General features: G+C 44.0%; 1 protein-coding gene across 3 annotated transcripts in view; it reads left to right on the top strand.

The window, feature by feature from the left end:
* The first annotated feature begins 322 nt into the window (after positions 1 to 322).
* The window catches only part of STAG1 (STAG1 cohesin complex component), a 352185-nt gene continuing 328871 nt past the window's right edge, over positions 323 to 23636 (top strand). Inside the window, exon 1 of one of the 3 annotated variants that reach the window (XM_075068598.1) lies at positions 323 to 529. The gene's annotated coding sequence lies outside the window, so the exon portion shown is untranslated. The remainder of the gene's footprint in view (positions 530 to 23636) is intronic. The other 2 variants (XM_032778796.2, XM_032778798.2) reach the window with 2 other exon arrangements.

Here is a 23636-nt window from a genome sequence, read left to right on the forward strand (position 1 = left end):
CCAGCGGCCGGGGCATGGGAAGAACGAGTCTAAGGACCCCCGCGCTCTTTCCTTTCTTCCAGTCCTAAGGGCAGCGCCCGCCAACCCCGCCCATTGCTAAACTGGGACAAACACCGGCGAACATTGACGCTTTACGCTCCTTAGGCTAGCGTGCGCGCACACTACTCCCGTACACGGGGTGCACGGGCACACAGCGCTCTGCGCATGTCCACAGTTTTCGCGCGAAAGTGGTCTGCGGCTCCCCGCCCTCGAGTGCCGCGCTCAGACGGAGGCGGGGCCGATCGACCAGTTCGGGAGGGGGTAGTGGCGGCGCGCGGCCAGCAGGAGGCGCTCGGGCTCCGGCGCGCGGCGGCGGCTGCGCCATTGGCGGGTCGGAAATGCCGCCAGATGGCGGTTTAGGATTGCGGCTCTGCTGAACGCGGCCCCCGCGAACGCCACCGCCCCGGCCCCGGCCTGGCTCCGGCCCGCACCCACCTAGACCCCACGCGCCAGTCGTAGCGCAGGCTCCAGGGGCGCTCCCCGGCCCGAGGTGAGCGGGGCGCGCGCGGGGGGGATGACTCTAAGGCGCCGATCCAAGATGGAGGCGCGGGGGGCGGGGGCAGCGGGTTGGGGCCGCTCGCTCGGTCTCCGCGGCGGCTGGGCCGGGAGCTGGCGCTGCCCGTGCGGGGAGGGGAGGAGAGAGAAGAGGAGGCGGGGCGGTGCGGCTCCTGCCGGAGTAGCGGGTCCCCCGGGCGGGGCGATCGCCGCCATCTCATTGTCTCCGGCGGGGCTGTCGGGGGCGCCGGGCGGGCAGAGCGGCCTCTTTTGCCGCCGGGCCTGGGCCTTAACGGCGGTGCGGGGATAAGGTCCCCCTGCCCTGCGTTGGGCCAGGCCCGCTGTTTCCTCAGCAACCCATAAAGCTGCGACCTACTGCGGGTGGTGGGAGCGCGAGCGGGGTTGGCGGCTCTGTCATGGGGGGGCACGGTACTGTAGTCTGAGGGAAGGGACAGCGGGGAACGACGTCCTGTGACCTGGGGTGGGCGGTGGGGGCACGAGCGGGGTTGGTGGCGCTCTGACTTGGGGCGAGACTGAAGAGTGCGAGTGGGGTGTTTGGCGGTGCTGTGCCTTGGGGCAGGCTGTGGGGTCAAAAGCGCTGTGAACTGGGCTGGGCTGTGTATGGTGGGGGTACAGCGCTGTCACTTGGCTGGGGCTCGTGATGGGGGCTGTAATGCTTTCAGTGGAGGCAGGCTGCAGACGGTGGGAGCGCAGGCAAGTTGCACTGTTATCTATGCTGGATGATAGGAGTAGGGTTAGTAGCACTGTGATCTGGGGTGGGATTGGGGTTGATGGCAGTGCTGGGATCTGGGTGAGAGATGGGCAGTGTATAATTGGCTGCACTGAGTTGCAGAGGTAGGTGGGCAATATGAGTGGGGTTGGGCAGTGGTGTGAGCTGTGAAGCAGTTTGGTAAGCAGGAGTGGGATTGAAGGTGCTATGACATGGATTGGGAAGTGGGTAGCAGTAGTGGGTTGGTGGTTCTGTGACTGGAAGGGGGATGTGGGTGGTTAGCAGGAGCAGGGTCTTTGGCAGTGCTGTGACCAGGGGATGAAGGGGTAGTAGGGGAGGAAGGTGTGCAGTGGAAGCAAGATTGGCAGCAAACCTGGGCAGGGATGTGGGCCACAGTAGCAGTGGTTTTGGGATATCTGGTAGGTGGACAGCAGCAGCAGCAGCAGTGGTTGGAGGAAGACATAGGAAGCAATAACCTGGGGTTGTTGGGGTTAAGAATCATTGGCAGCCTCAATGTGACTTAGAGGGGGCAAGTGGGGGATATCTTTGGCGGGGTTGACACTTAGGAGGGACGTAGGAGCTAAGAGTGTCATCAGAGCTTTGACATGTGTGGATTGGATGGAGGTGTAGTGATTTGTATGTCTAGGAAGTGGCAGCAATGGCATTGTAACTTGGTGGCACTGTGACCTGTGGCAACAATTGATTGGCAGTGGTGGCGGCAATACTGTGAGCTGGACAGGGAAGTGGGGAGGTGGACAGCAGGGCATGCCCTGTGACTTGGTGGTGAAGTGGGAAGGAATGGCACTGATGCTGTGGCCTTGTGGTGTGATGGGCAGAAGCTGTACTGGTGGTGCTGTGACCCATAGGGGTAGGAGGTTTATTGGAAGCAGCAATGATATGGTGAGCAGTGGTGCTGTGACTGGAGGTGGGTTATGGACCATTGTGGCTTTGTGACTTGGGAAGCAGGGTGCAACCATCAACACTTCTAGCACAGTACCCAGTGAGGTAGGTTGGAGGCAGTATCTGCAGCTTTATGGCCTGGGAGCAAAAGAAAACATTGGGACTGGGAGCACTGAGATCCGAAGGTGAGGAAGGAGCAGGAGCAAGGTGACATGGTGTTAGCAGGGGGAAGAGGTGATGTTGTAACATGGCAGAAAGCATGAAAGCAGCATAATGATGAGGGAGGGGAACAGCAGCAGCAGTATGGTAATCTGTGGATGAGACGATAAGGGCTGATGAGGCAGGGTAACTCATTATGTTTCCAACAATTGTTTTTATTTCTCTGTGATTGCCTTGCACCACTCGAACTCCCCTCACTCCCTGGTAATCTGCAGGGATTCCCCCTCTCCATCCCTGCTTGTTTTAATGGATGGGAGACCTTTGGCCTCTGACAGGGGAAATGTGAAGTAGTTTGAATTATAATTGCAATATAATTATTTATGATTTGAATTATGTACTACAGATAGATTCTGTCTCTGAAATTAGGGGAGGCAGGGATAGATGAAGGCCTGAGTACATGGGCAATAGGTCTTGCTTTTTCCACTTTCCAAGATTGCAGAAAGGTAGCTGTTGGAGGTAAAGCCTTGTTTAGACTAGAGTTACCTGGGTTGTTCTTAACTTGAGTTGTGTATCTGAGGGTATGGCTACACTTGCAGCCGTACAGCGCTGCTGCGGGAGCGCTCCCGTGGCAGCGCTTTGAAGTGCGAGTGTGGTCGCGGCGCTAGCGCTGGGAGAGAGCTCTTCCAGCGCTGCAGGTACTCCACCTCCCCGTGGGGATTAGCTTACAGTGCTGAGAGCCGCGCTCCCAGCGCTGGGGCAATGTTTACACTGGTGCTTTACAGCGCTGTAACTTGCTGTGCTCAGGGGTGTGTTTTTTCACACCCCTGAGTGAGAAAGTTGCAGCGCTGTAAAGCACCAGTGTAGCCAAGGCCTCAATTATAATAACATAATGGATCATATCTACACACAGTAGTCATGTGTCTAAAACTTTAGTCTTTCGTTGGTGCATCATTCATTCATGTTAGGGTCAATGGTTTATGCATTCCAGAATTCCTGGGCCAAGCTGATTTTGCATGGCCTTTTGACAGGTCTCATTTGTTCATTTGCGGATTGTAGATGGCTAGATGACTTTAATAAATGATCTCAGGAATTCACTGGTCGGGAAGGCTGTACCCTTATCAGCTACCTGGTTGTGAGCACCTTTCCTTGCCTGGGAGCTTGGATTCCTCGCTTGAGTGCCTCTTGCTGCACTTTCTAGCATCTTATTTTTTCTCCAGCCAATGAGAGTTCTCAGTGAGGGTGTCCTGAGTAGATTGCTGATCCAGGAATGGCAATCCAAACAAGTATGAATTATTGGTGACCAAGCTGCAGGAGATAGTTTTCAGTTATTTTGATTTCTTTTACTGATTAATGAAACGCAGTAGATTGAGTGGTGGTTCTGGGCCTAGCCCTCAAAATATTGTTGAGACTATTGGTTCTGGTGACCTTGGATGACCAGTAGTGAGTGCAGGCTTTCAGATGAACAAGGTCATGTTTTCGAAGTTGTCTGAGGAGTCCATCAGGCTCAGATGACAAGGCCTCAATATCAGGTCAGATGGGTGTATGTTACCCTTTAGTAAGAGTCAGATGTTGCAAGTTTCCTATCTGTTGGGAATAAGTTTGGGGTTGGTAGGTTCATTGTGGGTGCCATAGTCTGTGGGGTTTATTTGGCTATTAAAGTGTTGGGCTGTAGACATGTTGTGAAGGCGGCTGATGTCCCTGAAATCATTGAGGTGTTCTTGCAGCTGGGATTTCCAAACCGTACAGGAGCTATACATGCCCATAATCTGCTGTCCACAAAGTGCAAATGAGTACATCAATAAAAAGGGCTATTACTCAATTGTGATTCAGGTGTTTTAGGCCATTAGGTGTGTTTTATGGGTATAAATACTGTAAGTACTTTCAAAGTGCAGGACACCAGGATGTTTGTGAGCAGGCAGGAACGCTTTTCTGAAGAACAACATATGCATCAATGTTCCCTCTACTGTTCTTGGGGACTTTGCTACCTACTGTTTCCCTGGGTCATTACGAGACTTACCCTGACTCAAGGCAGCCAGATAGAAGACGTTGTAACTACAACCTTGGCAGATGGATTGAAAGTGCTTCTGGACAGCTCAAGACATGATGGAGAAGCTTACTTAATCATGATTACTGGTCACTACAAAATGTTCTTGCGGTGATAGGAACGTGTTTCTGCATATTTGACTTTTTCATCAGAGTAGTTGGCAAATGCCTTGCAAGCAGCTTTCAGCCAGCCCGAAAGCAGTCTACTAACTCATGGGTTTAGCACCAGGTGAGCTTTGGAAATTTGTATGGAGACTATCAATGCACTTTATGATTGGGAATGCATTTGCAATTACTATGGATTTTGTTGGGAACTGTCTCATCTTTCAAGCAGTAATGGTGATACATTTATGGATGATATATACTGTGTGATATTACCTGTGCATTGTCAGTAAATGTATTTGTGCAGAGGCCTCCTCAAAGAATAGGGAGGCCTATTCTGGGGATGCACCAACTGTTCAGATTACAGTGGTGGAATCTTTTAGTAGCAATGATCATTGGAGCATTCTTGTTCTTCTTTTCCCTTACAGTTCTGAACATTTGGAACTGAGTGCCTCTGTTCCTTCCAATTGTGATAGTAGACTGACTAGAAACCTCATTGTGTCCTTCAGAGTGGATTGTTTCCAGTGCTGCTGCCATGTTTCTAGTATACTCAGTTTTTAAATTTTGTTTGTTGTTTTTACCAAAGATTTTTGGTAGATATTGGTGGGAATGCCTAACTGTTTTTTTAGGAGCCTAAATCTCATTTTCAAAAGAGATTTAGGCTCTGAAATCAGGGATTGAAACACTAAGTGTAGCAGTGCCTAAATACCTTAAAAAATTTGGGCCTGAGTGGAGATCTGTGGTTCACACATGTTATAACTGAAAATTAAGGAACAAGAGTTCAAGGTGTGCTTCTTGCCCTGCTACTTTTCTTGCTTCATATCCACAGGTGCAAGGTTTGACCTGCTTGGGGAAGGTCATTTGCCTTCTTGTTGCTCTATGTGTAGTGCCTTCACCCCAGGAGCAGAAAGGAACATCAGAATTGCCTCTAGGCTGTGCTATTGCAGAAAGCGTTAGTGGCTAAATCTTCTGGCTCTGATATGCAGAAATCCATAAGTGCTGGGATACCAGTCTTAGTTCTGACCATTGAAGGGGCTAAGAAGTCTGACAATGTCTTGCTGCAGATATCTGCTTCCTTGACTGAAGCTACACCGAAAGTTCCAGTAACTATGAATCCACAAAAATCAGCTGTGACCAAGCACAAATGCTTGGTCTCTGCTGAAAAAAACAGTCCTTGAGAGCATATCTCGAAGAATTTGGCTTTCCCATTTCTGCTCACTGAAGTGCAAAAGCATTCTCATAAGGCTCTGACTTCTAAAGACCTTTGAAACCTCCTGATAAACCTGTAATTCACCTGATGCATCCCTGAAGTCAGCAGATTTTACTAGATCCATGGTTACCGTGATGGCTCAGATTGATCACATAGAGTTCCTTGAACTCCTTCGTTCAGATCTGCGTTTGGATTGGGGTCCCCCATTACAGCACTGGATAAGTTTCCATCAGTGCCCAAAGATAGAGGAAAGAAGTGTAAGGCATTGGAGCCAGTTCTTCTTTCTCTTTCTCCAGGAAGGAAAAAAACCTTACAAGGTTAAACCTGTTTCCTTAGCTATGCAAACCTCCCCCTAAGACCTCAACTGATTCTCCAGGGAAATATGTCTGGGCTTTTGAACTTTGCAGTTACCCAAGCTGCTTTGGATTCACATTCAGGTTGGCAATCAAACCATAACTGTTCGGATGCCTTTCCTTGCTCTCTTCCCAGGGAATAGATCAGGGAACCTAGAGAGCATTATCAAAACTATTGTTTCCATCTCTTCAGACTGTGAGATCACCCTCTCTCCCCCAGGGATTATGTTGGGGAGTTACTCACTGGGTGCTGGTAGGACTGGGAGGTACCGCATGGGCAATGTGGTCGTATTGGCCTTCACTGACTGTCAGAGGGTGGAGATGGATGGCAGGAGAGAGATCACTATGTATTAGCCTAATTTTTAAGAGGTCTGAAGAAAAGTAGCTTCAAAGGGAACCTTCTCCCAGGATTTGGTACAAACGTCATGTACCAAATCTGTTCTGTCCAGATCTATCACGATCATTGGTATTTAGGGAACCATCTCCTTTTACTAGTCCCACACATACCATCTGAAGAGGAAACAGAACATCTTACTAAGTGTCTGAATGCAGATACAGCTACTGATGTTTAAACTTCACTGGATGATTGTTTGGGTGCAACATCATCTTCCTCTCCTTCCAAAGATATGCTTCAATTTCATGAACTCATAGGAAGGATGACTGCCTTAAAAATCCCTGCAGTGGCATCAGAGAAAACTACACACCCAGTTTTTGATGTTTTGGTTTCATCCTCTAAGGCCAGGTCTACACGACGCGCGAAAATCGATTTTAGATACGCAATTTCAGCTATGAGAATAGCGTAGCTGAAATCGATTATCTAAAATCGATCTACTCACCCGTCTTCACCGCGCGGGATCGATGTGCGCGGCTCGCCATGTCGATTCCGGAACTCTGTTGGGTTTGGTGGAGTTCCGGAATCGATGTAAGCGCGCTCTGGGTTCGATATATCCCCGTCTAGACGAGACGCGATATATCGAACCCAGAGCTTTCGATTTTAACGCGCCGAAATGGCGCGTCGTATAGACGTGGCCTAGAGTCTTTCCTCTTAGACAGTTTATTACAGCCACTGAAAAATACTCACTTAAACCCTGCATCTTGGCAACTTCTAAAAAAGGAGACAGGTTATACCCATTGTCTCTTAAGGGCGTTCCACACCCATATTTCTCAAAATTCACTAGTGGTGGGATCTGCAGCTCAAAGGGAGCTAATGGCACTCAAGTCCACTTTGCAGTCTCTGACAGAGAAGGTAAGATTAGATGCTCTGGGCATTAAAATAGCTAGTTATCAGGCAGTGGTGTCTTATTACTAATATCATTTATAGGAGAAAATAGCACTGTTTCCCCAGTTGCTACCAGAAGATCAGAGCAAACTGGTCAAAGCATTGATGACTGAAGGTTGTTTGGTTGCTAACCACACCCTGAAATATTCTTTCAATGCTTCTGATTAGCATCTAAAGCTGTAGAACCCTCAGTTACTTTGATGTGCTACTTGTGGCTATGTTCATCTGGACTTCTTTTGGAAGTAAGAACCTGGAGAGAGACTTCCTATTTGATGGTGAAGGGCTGCTTAACTGTAAAAGAGAAACTCCTAGAGAAATTAAAAGATACAAGTCTACAACAAGGTCTAGGGATTTCACAACATTCTAGGAAGAGATTTGGTGTACCAATGTTTTGTTACTAGAGACAATCTCTGCTTCTGTTCCTTTCAGGGAAATACCAGCAACGATCACCTGCTCAACTTCAACAGACACACAAACCCTACAAACTTTTAAGTTAAAAGGTAGATCTGCCTCATCTCCATCTGCACTGGCCTCTTGGTTTGAGAGGATTCATGAAAACACCAGATAGGATTAAACCTGCAAACAGCCTTTTTTTCATTTGGAAGCAGTCTCTCATTTATTAGAGCCTGGGAGTACTGTCACCACAGACTTGTGAATCTTGGAGATTAACAGGGTTACTCTATTCAGTTTGACACTAGCATTTTGCTCAACTCCTGCTTCATCATCCCTCTTCAGGGATCCATCTCATGAGAACTTGCTGAGATCAGAATTTGGTTCACTACTAGAGTTAGTGCCATGAGATTTAGTTCCTGAAGATTTTTGGGGAAGGAATTTTATTGCAGGTACTTTTTGATCCCAGAGGAGGTCTTCAACTCACTGTAGACCTTTGGAGGTTCAGTTCTATCATCAGAAGATTCAGATTTCTCATGCTTACTATAGCTTCAACCATCACATTCTTGTCAAGTATCAGGGCTTAGCCGTGTTAGTCCATATCCACAAAAACAACAAGGAATCTGATGGCACTTTAAAGACTAAGATTGGGTTTGGGTTCTCGATTTGCAAGATGCTTATTTATGCATCTCAGTCAGATATTTGCATTGAAAATACTTGAATACTTGTTGTGGGCAAGATGATCAACACAAGGTCCTACCATTTGGTATGTCTACGATACCTCAAGTATTCACAAACCGTTTTCAGCAGTACAGGCACAATTGAGATGTCAGGATACCCATATCCTGACCTGAATGTTTGGCACATCCTGGTATCCTAATAGAAGAATCTGGAGCAAAAGCTATATTATAAATACATACCTCATTCAAAACATTTGGTTTCAAAATAAACTGGATAAAATCACACAATTCAGAATTGCCAGTAAAAGTCATGATCTGGGTTGGAGCTCTCAAAAAGGCAGTGCTTTCCTTCTGGAAGAAATATACTTGAAAATCTTTATAGCACTTAGAAGTGGAACTGCAGAACTCATGTCATACAGTGATTGATGTTTGTTCTTACACAATTTGCGTTATGATGTCTGTGTTGTACATAACAATATGCATATCTAAAGATGAGCTCTCTCCTTTGGCTAGCAAAATGCTATTTATCACATACAGATGGCATGTTTATGAAATTGATATTCCACTTTTGAGAGATGTATCCCCCATGTGTTGGGCTCTTGAACCACTCCACCCTACAGTTGAGGAAGAAAGGGCTCAAGTATTGACTATAATGTTTTATGTCAACAGACAAGGTGGGGCACATTCTGGCCAACCGTGCAGAGTTGTATAGCCCCGTGGGAGTTGAGAGTTGTACCAAACTAATCTTAAATAGCTCTACACCTTGCAGGCATGAGCAATATATTGGAAGACTAGCTGGGCAGACAATTACACAGTCAGCATGACAGGTCATTCAAGAATTGTTAGTGAACAATATTTCCCTCTGGGGGAATGTTTGGCAAGATATACTTCCAGATGCCAGAAGTTTTGTTTTACAGTAGGAAGAGACAACCAGTTCATCTTGGATACATTCTTTCTAGCCTGTATAGATAGATCGCCTCTGCATTCTTCCAATTCCTCTGATTCAGAGTTCTCAGGAAAAATCAAACAACACAAAACCAAGACTGCTGCTGTTGTCTCAGGCTGGGTGAGAAAACAGTGATTCTCAGATCTGCTGTGACTATCACAAGGTCTGCAGCAATTCCCGACCTGTTGACTCAACAGAGAGTTCAAATTTACTAGCAGTACACAGACTCTCCAGTTCACAGCATGAACTATTGGACTTTGACAGATTTAAAATTTTTATTAAAGTTAATGTTTAAAATTAAATATACACAAGTTAAGAGGGAAGGTACTGTACATCTGGGGTCAGGCTTGAGTTACAGGTATCAATTGCAAGGATGAAGAGATGCATACATATCACATAGCCAGCATAGACCCAAATTGGGGCGCAAGAGTTTTTAAAGTGTCAGGGGATAAGTGGGCTCGGGTACGCCACCCATGGACTGTATAAGGAGTCCAAGTCGGTATCGGTGTAGCGAATAAGTACATGGGTGGGGTGCGTCCCTTGGTTTATCACGGAAGGAAGTGAGTTATTTCCCTGGTCGGCGGTCTCAATTACTTAATGTGGTATTGATGATGTCCTGTGATAAGTTCCGTATAAATACTACACTTGACCATAGCTCCAATTACAAACTCTTCCCAAAGACCAGTGTAGTGTGTAAAGTGACTGCAATGTATACTGCGGGGATGAGAATGTGAGTAAAGGCATAGAACCAAAGTGGTCAGGCTAGTTGTCCACTCTTTTGCATCATTAGAACTGAAAAGATCTGCCTGTCCTGCACTTTCATTTCCTGATCATGTATTATTCTGCATTTGTTGTCCTAAGTACTGGCTTTGGTTTCTTCCATCAGTTCTTCAAGCATTTTTGTCTTTTTTAGCTACAGCTGATAGCACTGGTCATATTGACCAGCAGTTTCCCTTTGGGACTCCTGTAGCGTGCCTGCCCTGATTCTTCATTGTTTGATGAAAGGGTTGCTCAATATTTGAGGCATTCATAGGTCTCCTTTTTTTTTTTTCTCTTAAAAGAGTAATCCTAGGAAGGACCTGGAAGAAAGTAGAGGAAACTTTATTAAAAAATAATAAAGGGTGGATGGGGGAAAGGGAGTAAATAAGAATAATTTCCATGGCTTATCATGTTTTTCTTACACTTTCCAGTAACATGGGTGCTTTTTATCTTTGGTTTAACATGCCAAACTTAACTTGAGGCGTTTTTCTCATCTTTTCCAGTGTTAGAGGGGTAGACACCCTTTCATATTTCATTAATGGTTTACTTTTCAAAATTTAGATGAAGTAATTTAAAAAAAATTAATACTAATTATCAGGTGGTGGGGTCAAGGGAGAAGCCCAAAAGCCGAGGAGAGCAATGGCAGTAAATATTCCACATTATTTTATGTAGTGGCTACTGTGAACTATAGCAGTATTCTTGAGTTGCCAAAGTGAAAAAGGGAACAGATGTTTCAGGCAGTTGGACAAAATTCAGCACCAGTTGCAGCTGAATTTTTTATCTGTTCGATAACACCAGACTACTGGAGGAAAGGCATAGGTAAGAGTTCTGTTTGAGATGAGATGTGCAGGGAGGAGGAGGCGGCAGAGGTTGGCTTAGCTTTCTGCACAATTTACTTGATCCCTTGGAGAATGTGCTTAGTGAAAAGTTTTCTCACATTTTTTCACAGGCATAGGCAAAGATAAGATCTAAAATTAACAAGCTTTTAAGGTAAAGTCTGTTACAGGTACTTGCCAAATGCAATACCTCCTTTTTCCCCATCACCACCACTGTCCCTAAATTAGTGGTTCCCAAACTGGGGTTCGCAAAATGTTACAGGGGATTGTCAGGGTGGGGGGGATTCCCTAATGGCGGACAGAGCTGTCTCTAGAGACCCTGGACAGCATGGGACTAGCAGCCCGGAGCCCCTGGACTTCCAAGAGCTAAGCAGATCAAAGCAAGCATATCTATCACACTGAGGAGATTTAAACTTCAAGACTCCTTATAAGAAATGGAAAGGGAGGTGGATATTTTTTGCTGTTTTTAAAATTAAATAGGCAGCTAGTATTGTTTTTAAAATTATTTTGAAGAACAAGTTTAAGCTTTGTTGTAATGTATGTTGTTTGCCTGGACTACTCAAGACCTGAATGCTTGTGTAGGAAGAACTCTTTGAGTTGGCTTCTTAAATACCTTCATGCTATTTCACATCTGATACTCCTTGATGGAACATAGGAGCCTTGTCTTATGACAGGCTTATTCAAAGTGATACAAGCTGCGAAAGTGAGCTCTTGGAAAAGTGTTGCCGTTTTCATAATGTAATAAAAAATGCTGTAATGATAAATAATAATTAATAGTGTGTAATAATCATGTCATAAATAACAATTATGTTTCAAAGATAACTGCTTTTGTAATTTATATGCAGGTAAAAGAGAAAATCCCTGGAAATATTCATTTTTTAGGAGGGGGTTTGCGAGACTTGACATTTTAATGAAAGGGGATCACAGGTTGTTAAAGTTTGTGAACCAATGCCCTAAATGCATATGTGTGTTCAACATCTTTGTGTGTGTGTTTTTGTTTTTTTTGGTGTGTGGTTTATGCTTTGCTTTATGGAGGAAAACTGTTTCCCTGTACTGCGTTTTTGCCAGCATATGCTGTTAGTACCATTTACTGGCACAGTGACATGTGAGCTGTATGTGAATTAGCGTTTCCTTATATGGCTAATGAATTATGACTTGCTGTTTGCATGTATACCAGTTGAAATCTGCCCATTACTGTCTTAACAATAAAAATACACTTGGTTAAGGATCAGACATTGTGTGTGTGTGCACTTTTCTGTCCCCTCCTCCCCCCATGTCATTTATCAGGAATATGTCTATGTGCAAGGGCAAGGATTGTGGGTGGGAAAAACAGGGAGGGATGAGGGTGAAAAAATTTTTTTTTGCTGTAAAATGTAACATCTGCAATAGTAAAGCTTTTAACAGTGATCACCATTACTCCCAGACCACATCTTTACAAATATAAAATTATAAAGGTTATTTACAAGCCTGAGAAAGGTGTGTTCTCAACATTGTTGAAGTCTAGCTCTACCTCAAGTGATGTGTGTGTTTGAAAGTTCCTAGAAGAGGTCCTGGGATTTTGTCAGCGTTTTCCCAGGCCGTGAAGTTTCAGCTGTGGTGGGCCCTGTTTCAGTGGTATCAGCCACAGTGTTCTGTGATTCCAGGCTTGGGTCGTTCTTGTCCCGTTTTAGTAGAATGGTGGTCCTTACTGTACATAGTATGTTCTGGCATTGTGTTAAGGCATATACTAATTATATGGTCCATTTAATCATAAAATTGAAAGTGAATAAGGTCCCTTCCATATTTGGCCTTATCCTTAGCTTTTTGGCAGGTATCTTTCAGGCACCTTTATCTCCTCCTTGAATTGGTCTCCCATCTAGTGTATCTCCATTTGGATGAGCAGCTTTGCAATGCTATTATAATAGGCTTTTATTCCTATTACTGGTAACAAAGTCATGCACTGATGGCACCTCACTCCAAAAGTTTACTGGTACTTTTTATGACTGCGTCTGCCCGGAAGGCAATCTGTAATGCCTTTTGCTAGCCATGTATTTGAATCCAGGACTTTATACTCATAGACTCATAGACTTTAAGGTCAGAAGGGACCATTATGATCATCTAGTCTGACCTCCTGCATAATGCAGGCCACAGAATCTAACTCACTCCTGTAACAAACTCCTAACCTATGTCTGAGTTATTGAAGTCCTCAAAACGTGGTTGAAAGACCTCAAGGTTCAGAGAATCCTCCAGCAGGTGACCTGTGTCCCACGCTGCAGCGGAAGGCGTAAAACCTCCAGAGCCTCTGCCAATCTGCCCTGGAGGAAAATTCCTTCCCAACCCCAAATTATGGCGATCAGTTAAACCCTGAGCACGTGGGCAAGACTTAGCAGCCAGACACCTAGGAAAGAATTCTCTCTAGTAACTCAGATTCCACCCCACCTAATGGAAAGAAAACTTGTTTAATGTAAACAGCTCACAAGAAAAGGCCTGTAACAATGTACTGGACAACTGATTTATAGCTTCTAGATCAGGGATGGGCAAACTTTTCGGCCTGAGGACCGCATCTGGGTATGGAAATTGTATGGTGGGCCATGAATGCTCAGTGTGGGAAGGAGACTCTCTGGTGTTTAGCATGGAGGGGGGGAGCTCTATAAGGGATGTTACCAAGATGTGGGGAGGGGAGACTAATGGGGTGTGTGTGTATGGGGGCTCTAGAGGGGCGGAACTGGGGACTTCTAGGGGCCCTGTCAACAGTGACACCAAGGCAGCTGTACCAGGCACAGCCGTGGGAAGAGGCACCCTAGCTGGGACAGGTGTGGCCCTTGGGCAGTATTGAGGCTCTCAAGGGTGGGGCCATAGGAGACTGGGAGGGAATTGGGTGTGCTGTTGCATTGGAGGGGGGGCTGCTGCAAAGAGTTGGGGATTCTGATCCTGGAAGCAGCGCGGTGAAGTCATGCCTGCAGAGTGTGGGTCTGTGTGTGCAGGAAGATGGTGGACTTGTCAGTTGGGGGCTGGGGAGCACCCGACCCCTATCTGATGGGCCGCCAGCAACCCGTGAGCCATGGTTTGCCCACCCCTGTTCTAGACTCTGTGACCTCTTGACCATGGAGAACTGGAAAGAGGAGCAGATGGTCAGGCATCCTCACTGGTCATTTTGAAGGACTGATTTAGATTTGTTTTAATCCTGCACTGACCTGGAGGTACATTGACACACTGAGCCTAACACAGGAATCAAGCTTAGGCTTTGACCTGGATTAGCTGACAATTTGTAATTTATCAAGCTCACAATTTAGAGATTTGGGAATATGATCAAAGGGTGAATTAGAGTTGAGGGAATCACTGAGCTATAACAACCATAAATCCTAGTTTAGATGAGACCCAAGTGTGAAAGAGAAATGAACCTGAAGGTTGCCAGATCCTTTTCCCATGTCATGCTGCAAGCTCCGTACAACGGGGCAGCTGTGTCAATCCAAAACTGTCTCCCCACTCCTTTCAGCTGCATCTTTCAACAGGTTGCTTGTGTTGCATACCACCATCCTTTCTCCAAATCACTATTGATATATGGGCTCTCCATTAAGTCAAACCTTTAACAAAGGATGCAGAAGGAGGGTGACACCACTGTCCCAGCTTAGTTTAAATAGAATACTGCTGTTTTCCTAACAGGTCTTTGTGTCTAATCTTATCAACAGAATGCAGCAGCCCCTCCCTTCTAACAGGAAATTAAGGTAAAGGGGCTGAGATGTTAAAATAAAAAGAACCAAAAAGATATTAAAATTAAAGGTTAAAAAATGGACATCTGAATATCTTGTGATATTTTAAATCACTTCTATGTATGCATTACACTTTTTAATTACAAGAGTCCTTTTTGCCACAGGATTCCTAAGGCCTAATTTTTAGCTCCTTTTCCACTATCTGCACTTTTTTTTTAACCAGTTTAAGTGTATGTTCTTCGAATGTTACCGCTAAAGTATGTTTGCTTTGATATATTTGTAAACTATTGTGTATTTGCTTCCTGGAGAAGTTTTCGTTTTCTTTTATTACTGGAAAAATCTACCCCCTGGCTTCTAACGTCATTGATGTATTGATTTGCAGTCTCCTGTAAAGGAAATTCATGAAGATGGTGATAGGTTTCATAGCAGTACTTATTTCTACAGTGTCATAGTTGTATGCTGAGCTTGATATCCATAAGACAGGGTCCTGCAATGCATGAGGTTATTACTCAGTAAGACAGGAAAGGCAGACACAAGAGGAAAACACATGGGGAAAACAGTGCAAGGGAAGGTGCCCAAACCCTGCAATAGACTGCTGCATGGGAAGTGCGGATGTGAATGTGCATATAGATTCTGTTTAGCATTTGGCAAAAGTACAGAGTTTTGTGAGTGTAATCACTTTGTCTGACAATACAGACAAAAGAAAACTGTAAATGCAGTGAAGAAACCCTGTTCCAGTGTTAAACCATTGTACGCTGATTCCATACAATAGTAGTCAGGGTAGACAAACTAAACTATTACATTGAACACCCGTGGCGCATTGCATACAATGTGGACACAGATGCTGAAATCTTGTATTACCTACATGATCATTGTGCAGGCAGAAAAACAGGCCTCCATTGATGCAGCAAGCAATGGATTCCTTATTTCTGTGGTGGAAAGCTGCTGCTTCGCTCCAGCATGTAGAAAACCAAGAAGTTAGGCACACCCGTGTCACTGTCTCAGTGGGGACAGAACACCTATTTTACATCTGGAATCATGCCGGGAATTGGGTCTTGCAAAAGTACAAGCTACCCTGTGTATGGACAGGGCAAAACAAAAAGAGACTTTACAAGGGACTGTGAGTGTGTTTAACTTGGTTTGGAAAGTTCATAGATAATCTAATTGATAAAACAATGCATATGAGAAGATTGCTGAGGTGAGTGAAACAGTCAAAATGAAAAAATATTACAGTACTCATCTATAAATTTGCATGGCAATATTTTAATGTTTTTTGACATATAAAAAGTTCCTTGCATGCCTCTAAAAATGGACTAGGTGTAGTACTGCTGCAAAGGAAAGACTGACTGGGGACCTGTAGTGTAGGCATTCAGAGCCTTTCCAAACACAGATATATGCAATTTGGAAAGGACACTGGTAATCACCTTTGGTTGCAAAGCTTTCGACAGCTATGTCAGTTGATTGTGACTGAAACAGATCACAAGCTGTTGCTAATTGGTTGTTTGTTTCAAGAATCTATTGCAAGCATCACAAGTTTCAAAGCATCTTACTGAACTTAAAAAATGATTGATTTCAATCAAGGAAATCTGTTTAATTGTCCAGTATTTGGAAGGAATCATCCCATTGAGATCAAGATCCAGAAACTGAGGGTATGTCTATACTATGGGATTATTCTGATTTTACATAAACTGGTTTTGTAAAACAGATTGTATAAAGTTGAGTGCACACGGCCACAACTAAAGCCATTAATTCGGTGGTGTGCGTCCATTGTACCAAGGCTAGTTCGATTTCAGAGCGTTGCATTGTGGGTAGCTATCCCGTAGCTCCCATAGTTTCCCGCAGTTCTCCGCCGCCCCACTGGATCTGGGTTGAGATCCAATGCAGAAACGTGTCGCGGCATGATTCTAGTAAATGTCTTTACTCAATCTTTCCTTCCGTGAGCAAAGGCAGACATCATTTCGTTGCCCCTTTCCCCTGGAATTGCCCTGCAGATGCCAGAGCATGGCAACCCTGGGCCTGGGTCCGGTGTGTCACTGTCATATGTGTATTGTGTGAATGATAGACGCGGGTTACTGCGTGCTACACAGCCAGCTCTCGTTTGGCCTTTGCCATCCCCTGTTGCAACGTCTCCATTGTAAATGGCGATGAGTGACGGTTATCAGTTGTTTTTGTTACCATCTGCTGCTTGTCATTGGGTGCTCCTAGGCTGGCCTCCTGAGGTCAGCTGGAGGGCGCAAGACAAAAAAATGGGAATGACTCCGGGTCATTCCCTTCTTTTAGTTTTGTCTTAAAAATTAGTCAGTCCTAGCCATAGAATAATGGGGCAAGGTACTAGAGAAGCAGAGAGCACACGCACCGTGTTCAGTCGCCCTAGCAGATTCCCGCAGAAATAAATGGCCGTCGGTGACATTCTAGGGAGTGTGCCCTGCAAACAATCCCCACCGTTGCTTCCCCTCTCCCCCAACTTCTGGGTATCACGTGGAGTGTCCCCCATTTGTGTGAATGAAATAATACAGCAGGAGGAAAAGAAACACTGACTTTTAGTGAGATAAAGAGGGGAGGAAGCCTCCAGCTGCTTTTGATAGTCCAGGCAGTTGGAATCTTTTCTTTACAGTAGACATAAAAGGAGGGGCGTGATAGAGCTCAGCTCCAGTTGCTATGATTGGGTGGAACCAGCCGTTCTGTTACCGCGCAGGATGACAGGGAGTCATTTCCCATTTTTTACCCAGGTGCCCCGGCCGCCTCATCGAGCAGCCAGGGAGCAACTCACAGACTTGATGATGACGATTGGAAGCATCGACATATTGTACTGTATGCACCGGGAAGGGATCGGGTGTTCAGCGCTAGCATCCCACCGTGCTACCAGACAGCAATGAGTAACATTATGGGTGAACCATTCGAAAAAAGCTGAGAAAGTATTTTTTCCTTTTCTTTCAGGGGCGGGGGAAGGGTGTAAATTGACGACATATACCCTGAAACACCTGGGAAAATGTTTTTGACCCTTCAGGCATTGGGAGCTCAGCCAAGAATGCTAATGCTTTTTGGAGACTGCGGGGACTGTGGGATAGCTGGAGTCCTCAGTACCCCCTCCCTCCCTCCATGAGTGTCTGTTTGATTCTTTGGCTTTCCATTACGCTTGTCACACAGCACTGTGCTGTGGCCTCTGTCTTTCATAGCCTGGAGATTTTTTCAAATGCTTTCTCATTTCATCTTCTGTAACAGAGCTGTGATAGAACAGATTTGTCTCCTCAAACAGCGATCAGATCCAGTATCTCCCGTACGGTCCATGCTGGAGCTCTTTTTTGATTTGGGACTGTATGGCCACCCGTGCTGATTAGAGCTCCACGCTGGGCAAACAGGAAATTAAATTCAGAAGTTCGCGGGGCTTTTCCTGTCTACCTGGCCAGTGCATCCGAGTTCAGATCGCTTTCCAGAGCAGTCACAATGGTGCATTGTGGGATACCGCCTGGAGGCCAATACCGTCGATTTGCGGCCACACTAACCCTAATCCGACATGGCAATACCGATTTCAGCGCTACTCCTCTTGTCGGGGAGGAGTACAGAAATCGGTTTAAAGTCATTGTGTGGACGGGTGCAGGGTTAAATTGGTTTAACGCTGCTAAATTCGGTTTAAATGCGTAGTGAAGACCGGGCCTGAATCTGATGTCATCCACATCAACTGGGTAGAGTACTCAAGTGCTGTCTCACCTCACCTGGGAAAGGTAACAGGTGATAGAGAACAGGATGAGACACCGCAGTCCGTGATATATGCTGTACTTCTCAGATGGCAAAAAGCATCGTACTACATACATCACAGGCAAAAGCTCTCTGTGGTAGGTGGTGTGCTCCTTAAAGGTAGGAAGTGGTGAAAGATAGCGGTGTTGTGGTTTTGTAGAATGTTGGTCCATCTTCTTTGGGGAGAGGGGACTGTATAGTTTGGCTGGCCTCCACCTCCATAGAAGGGGTACCAATCTCCATGGGAACAGGCTGGCTAGAGTAGTCAGGTGGGGATTAAACTAGTAGCAAAGGGAGAGGATAAAAAGAGGGAAGATATGAGCACTTGAGATGTTCAAATTTATTAACCAAAGCACATGAAGAGAAGAAATTCTTGAATTGCCTTACACCAATGGTAGACAGCTGGATAACAGACAAGAGAAATTGGTATTGCTCATTTATCAGCATAAATGTGATTTAGTTTGTATTACTGAAGCCTGGTGGGATGATTCACACAATTGGAATGTTAACCTATTTAGGAAGGATCAGGAAGGCAAAAGGGGAGGGAAAGTGATACTTTGTCAAAAAAATGGCATTACCTGTTTGAGTCAATCTTTGAATAGTTATGGATCAGTGTCCTAACAGATACAGCACTAGATGGGATACTAGCTGGTATTTGTCTGCTACAGACCATCAAATCACACTCGGAACCAGGATGACTGTCTCCTTATGCACCTCTTTCTAATGTATCCAGGGGGAATCCTGCATGACATTGGGGGACTTCAGTTTGAGTGACATATGCCTGAGATCTCATGCAGACAGTATTAAAGCATCCTTGGAATTTCTAAACATTATAGATGATAATTTCCTAATTCAAAAATAGTGGCAGTCAACACCAGGGAATTCTTTATTAGTTATGTCTTGTCCTACCAGATAAAGAGGAACTGATCACAAAACTAAAAATTAATGGTAGCTTAGGTGCAAGTGATCATGATTTGATCAGATGTATGATATGCAGAATAAATCCAGACCAGTCTTTATATATATTCTTGATGCTTTCATAGGTCCAGTTTCACAAAACTGAAAACGATTATGAGCTAAACCAGTCAGGAGGAAGAATGTAATCAGAAAAATGAATGATGATTGAGGATCATTTAAGAACATCTTACTAAGATGCTCAAGAAGCCAGAATCCCACAATCAAGGAAGAAGTCCATGCTAGTTAAAAACCGACCTAGTTTAGAGGGGAAGTGAAAGCAGCTATTTAAAAAAAAAAAAAAAGGAACAAGGGAAATTATTATTAATGAATATAAATCAAAAGCTAGAAATTGTAGAAAATTCATAAGGGAAGCAAAAGGACACCAAGAAAAATCTATGGCCAGCAGAATTCAGGACAATAATGAGGATTTTTCAAAATATATTAGGAACAAAAAGAATCCTGACAGTGGTTTTGGTCCTTCTACTAGATGGAAATGGTAGAATTGTCAATAATAATGCAAAAAAGGCAGAAATATTCAGCAAATATTGCTGTTCTTGATTTGGGGAGAAAACAGATTGTGTAGTCTTATCATATGATAACTTTATAGGTAACTGAATCTTTCTGATCCACTAGTATCTCAGGGGGATGTTAAACAGCTGCTATTAAAGATAGACATTCTTAGTTCAGCAGGTGCAGATGACTTGCACCCAGGAGTCTTGGAGCAGCGGGGAAGTTCCGGAAGAGTGAAAGAAAACTAATGTTGGGTCAGTTTTTAAAAGAATAAATGGGATGACCAGGATAGTTACAGGCCCATTAACATGATATAGATCCTGGACAAGATAATGGAGTGGCTGATATGGGACTCCTTTTTTTAATAAACAGTTAAAGGAGGAGTGCCAGTCAACATGGGTTTATGGAAAATAGACTGTCAAACTACCTTGATACCTTTTTTCGTGAGATTACAAATTTGATTGATAAGGGTAATAATGTTGACATATATTTAGACTTCTCTAAGGTGTTTGACATGGTAAAGCATGATATTTTGACTAAAAATTAGAACTGTATAAAATTAAAATGCATATTAACTGGTTTATAAACTGGCTAACTGTTAGGTCTCAATTGTAATTGTAAATGGGGAGTTGTCATGGAGTAGGTGCGTTTCCAGTGGAGTCCCACTGGGATCAGTTCTTGTCCTTATGCTATTTAACATTTTTATCAGTGACCGGGAAGAAACATAAAATCATCATTGATAAAATTTGCAGATGACACAAAATTGGGGGAGTAGTAAATAATGAAAAGAAAAAGCCGCTGATCCAGAATGATCTGGATCACTGGGTAAATTCGGTGCATGCAAATAATGTTAATTTTAGTATGGCTAAAAGTAAACATATCTAGGAACAAAGAATGTAGGCCATATTTACAGGATAAGGAGACTCTATCCCGGGAAGCAGTCACTCTGAAAGGTTTAGGGGGCTGTGGTGGATAATCAGGTGATCAAGTACTCCTGTTGTGACACTATAACCAAAAAGAGTTAAGGCTATACTAGGATGCATAAACAGGAGACTCTAGAGGAGGAATAGAGGTTATTTTATTTGTCACTAGTGTGACCTCTGCCGAGCACTATGTCCAGTTCTGGTGCCTTCTATTCAAGAAGGATGTTGATGAATTGGAGAGGGTTCATAGAAGAGCCACAAGAATGATTAAAGCTATAGGAAACATGCCTTCTAGTGATAGACTGAGCTCTTTGAGTCTATTTTAGGTGAACAAAGAGAAGTCTAAAAAGTGACTTGATTATAGTCTGTAAGTATTTACCTGGGGAACAAATATTCAATAGTGGGGTCTTCAGTCTAGCAGAGAAAGGCATAACGTGATCCAATGGTTGGAAGCTGAAGCTGGACAAATTCAGACTGCAAATAAGCCATAATTTTATTACAATGAGCTTATTTAACCATTGGAACAACGTACCAAGGTTTGTGATGGATTCAGCATCCTTGACCATTTTTAAATTGAGATTGGATGTTTTTCTAAAAGAGATGCCGTGGGAATTGTTTTGGAGAAGTTCTATGGCCTGTGTTTTACAGAGGTTAGGCTAGATGATCAAAATGGTCCCTTCTGGTCTTGGACTCTGTGAATCTGTGTAGGCACGTTGTGACCCAGTTAAACTAGGGAAAAAAGTAGCTTACTGAAAAAGGGTACTTGAGGGAATGGTGAAGTGCAAAAGCAGGACAAGCAGTAATATATTGGCCAGGTATGAACAAAGATATCATTTATAAGGTAAATATTTCAACCACATGCCAAATGTATAGACCACCTGTAGGTAGGGAACCATAATCAAGTTATAGACACATGAGTTAGTCTGGGATCCAGATGAGGTGGACATTTTTTGAAATTATTGTGCCGTTATTGATGCATATTCAGACTGTCCAGAAGTGGCTCAACTAATTGTGGAAACCCCCACTGGCTTTCGGAGAAATAGTACAGCTTGGTTATCTATCTATCTGTCTATCTCCCTCTTCCCCTCCTCTCCCCCACCGGCAGAGTAATTAGACTTGCTTGTTAATGATGTATGGGATATAGCAATGTCAAAACAACAAGAAGCAGTTGCACCTCTGGGTCCATCAACTGACTGGCCTGCTGCAACTTACAGAAAAACAGTGACAGAATGATTTAATGGCCCCTCCTCCCCCTCCATTCCACCAGAGACTTAGATTGATTTGTGGAATTAATTTGTTCATATAGATGATAGAGAATTTTATTTTTTTTTATAAAAGTGTGGCACAGGTGCTATTGTTACGTACAGGTGTTGAGTGTGCCTGAATAATTCTGAGTTACTCTTCACATACCAATGCCTGGCTCTGACTGCTGAGCAGAACAAAGAGCTGGTTGCTTCAGCTTAGGAACAGACCTTTTTTTTTGGTACCATTAGTAGGTTGTAAAGTTATAAAGGATCTTATTTAACACAAGCTCTTCTTGTGTTAATGTGGAGAACATCACAGATTACTTCTTAATAGAAACTGTGTCATATGGATAGCCTCCCCTCCCACTTATGGTCACACAGAAACTACCATTGTTCTCTCGTCTGCAACTGTATAATGTCCCTCTGGGAGGAGGAGAAGTTTTTATATAGGAAAGTATTTTTACTTGTCTTCCAGTGTAATTCTAGCAGTTGAAATCAAAGCTAGCATCCTGTGACTAAGCAGCTATGTGGACCAAAAACCAGTGGTCTGAGGAATAGAGTCGTCTTCAGATTAGTTTTTGGATTCTCTGATCTTTTAGAAAACTATTCAAGCATAAAAACTTTAAGTCTGTATGGTGGTTTTTAAAGGAATGAAAGGTTAAATTCTGGAGAAATTGCGTTCTTAGTTGCCTTCTTCCCGCAACTTGCCACTGGGAGGAAGTCCTGAGTTGAGACCTACTTGCTCTGCAATTTCTTTAACGTTTAGTTTACCTTCTTAGTCTTTCTAACAAAATAATTGTTTAGCTTTATATGACTTTTTAAAATATATGTATAAATCCTTAGACTTCAAAATTTTCCATTCTGTGACTCATTTAATGAGGTCATCATCCCTCTGAACCTTGTAGTCTTCAACTGAATGGTTTTCTCAAGCCGTTTTTCCTTCTTCATAATGTTGTTGGAGATAAAGTATTAAAACACTAGAATGCCTGTAACAGTTTTGCATGCCTTTGTGTATCTTTATTTATTTCTGTATTTTGATCATATGTTAATATGACTATGCTATTTATATGAAATTAAGATACCTTTAAAGAACATAAAGGTTACCAAGTCTGGCACTCGATGCTAGAATTATAGTTACCTTTAATTTGGTTCCCCTGTGTGTATACGCTGACAGTCATTATTACATACTTTTTTCACAGGATCCCTAACTTACTCAGCTCATAGGACGGCTGGTGCTTAGGGTATGAATCTGAGGGATATTGTGAATGAGGCTGTTCTCTGTAGGACTCCTGCTTTCTTTATTGTGAAGCGTCAGGAGACTGCAGGAAGAGAATGGATGGCAGTCTAGCTAAGGCAGGTAGCCTGTCTTATTTTCTAGTTGGTTAAGTGGGGCCAGATGTGGACAAGTGCTGAAAGGTTCATGATTTGGCCCTGGTGCTGTCAATCCCCATCCTTTCCTCACACACAAGAGAGACAGTCTTCCTGCTCCAAGTTCTGTTGCTTGGCACTACAGTGGAAAATTGCAGCTCAGTCCTACAGTGGAGCATGCTCATTCACTTTGTTGGGGTAAAGTATCAGAGGGGTAGCCGTGTTAGTCTGAATCAGTAAAAGCAGCAGAGAATCCTGTGGCATCTTATAGACTAACAGACGTTTTGGA

Source organism: Chelonoidis abingdonii, chromosome 8, assembly GCF_003597395.2.
Source record: "Chelonoidis abingdonii isolate Lonesome George chromosome 8, CheloAbing_2.0, whole genome shotgun sequence".
Classification (NCBI taxonomy): Eukaryota; Metazoa; Chordata; order Testudines; family Testudinidae; genus Chelonoidis; species Chelonoidis abingdonii.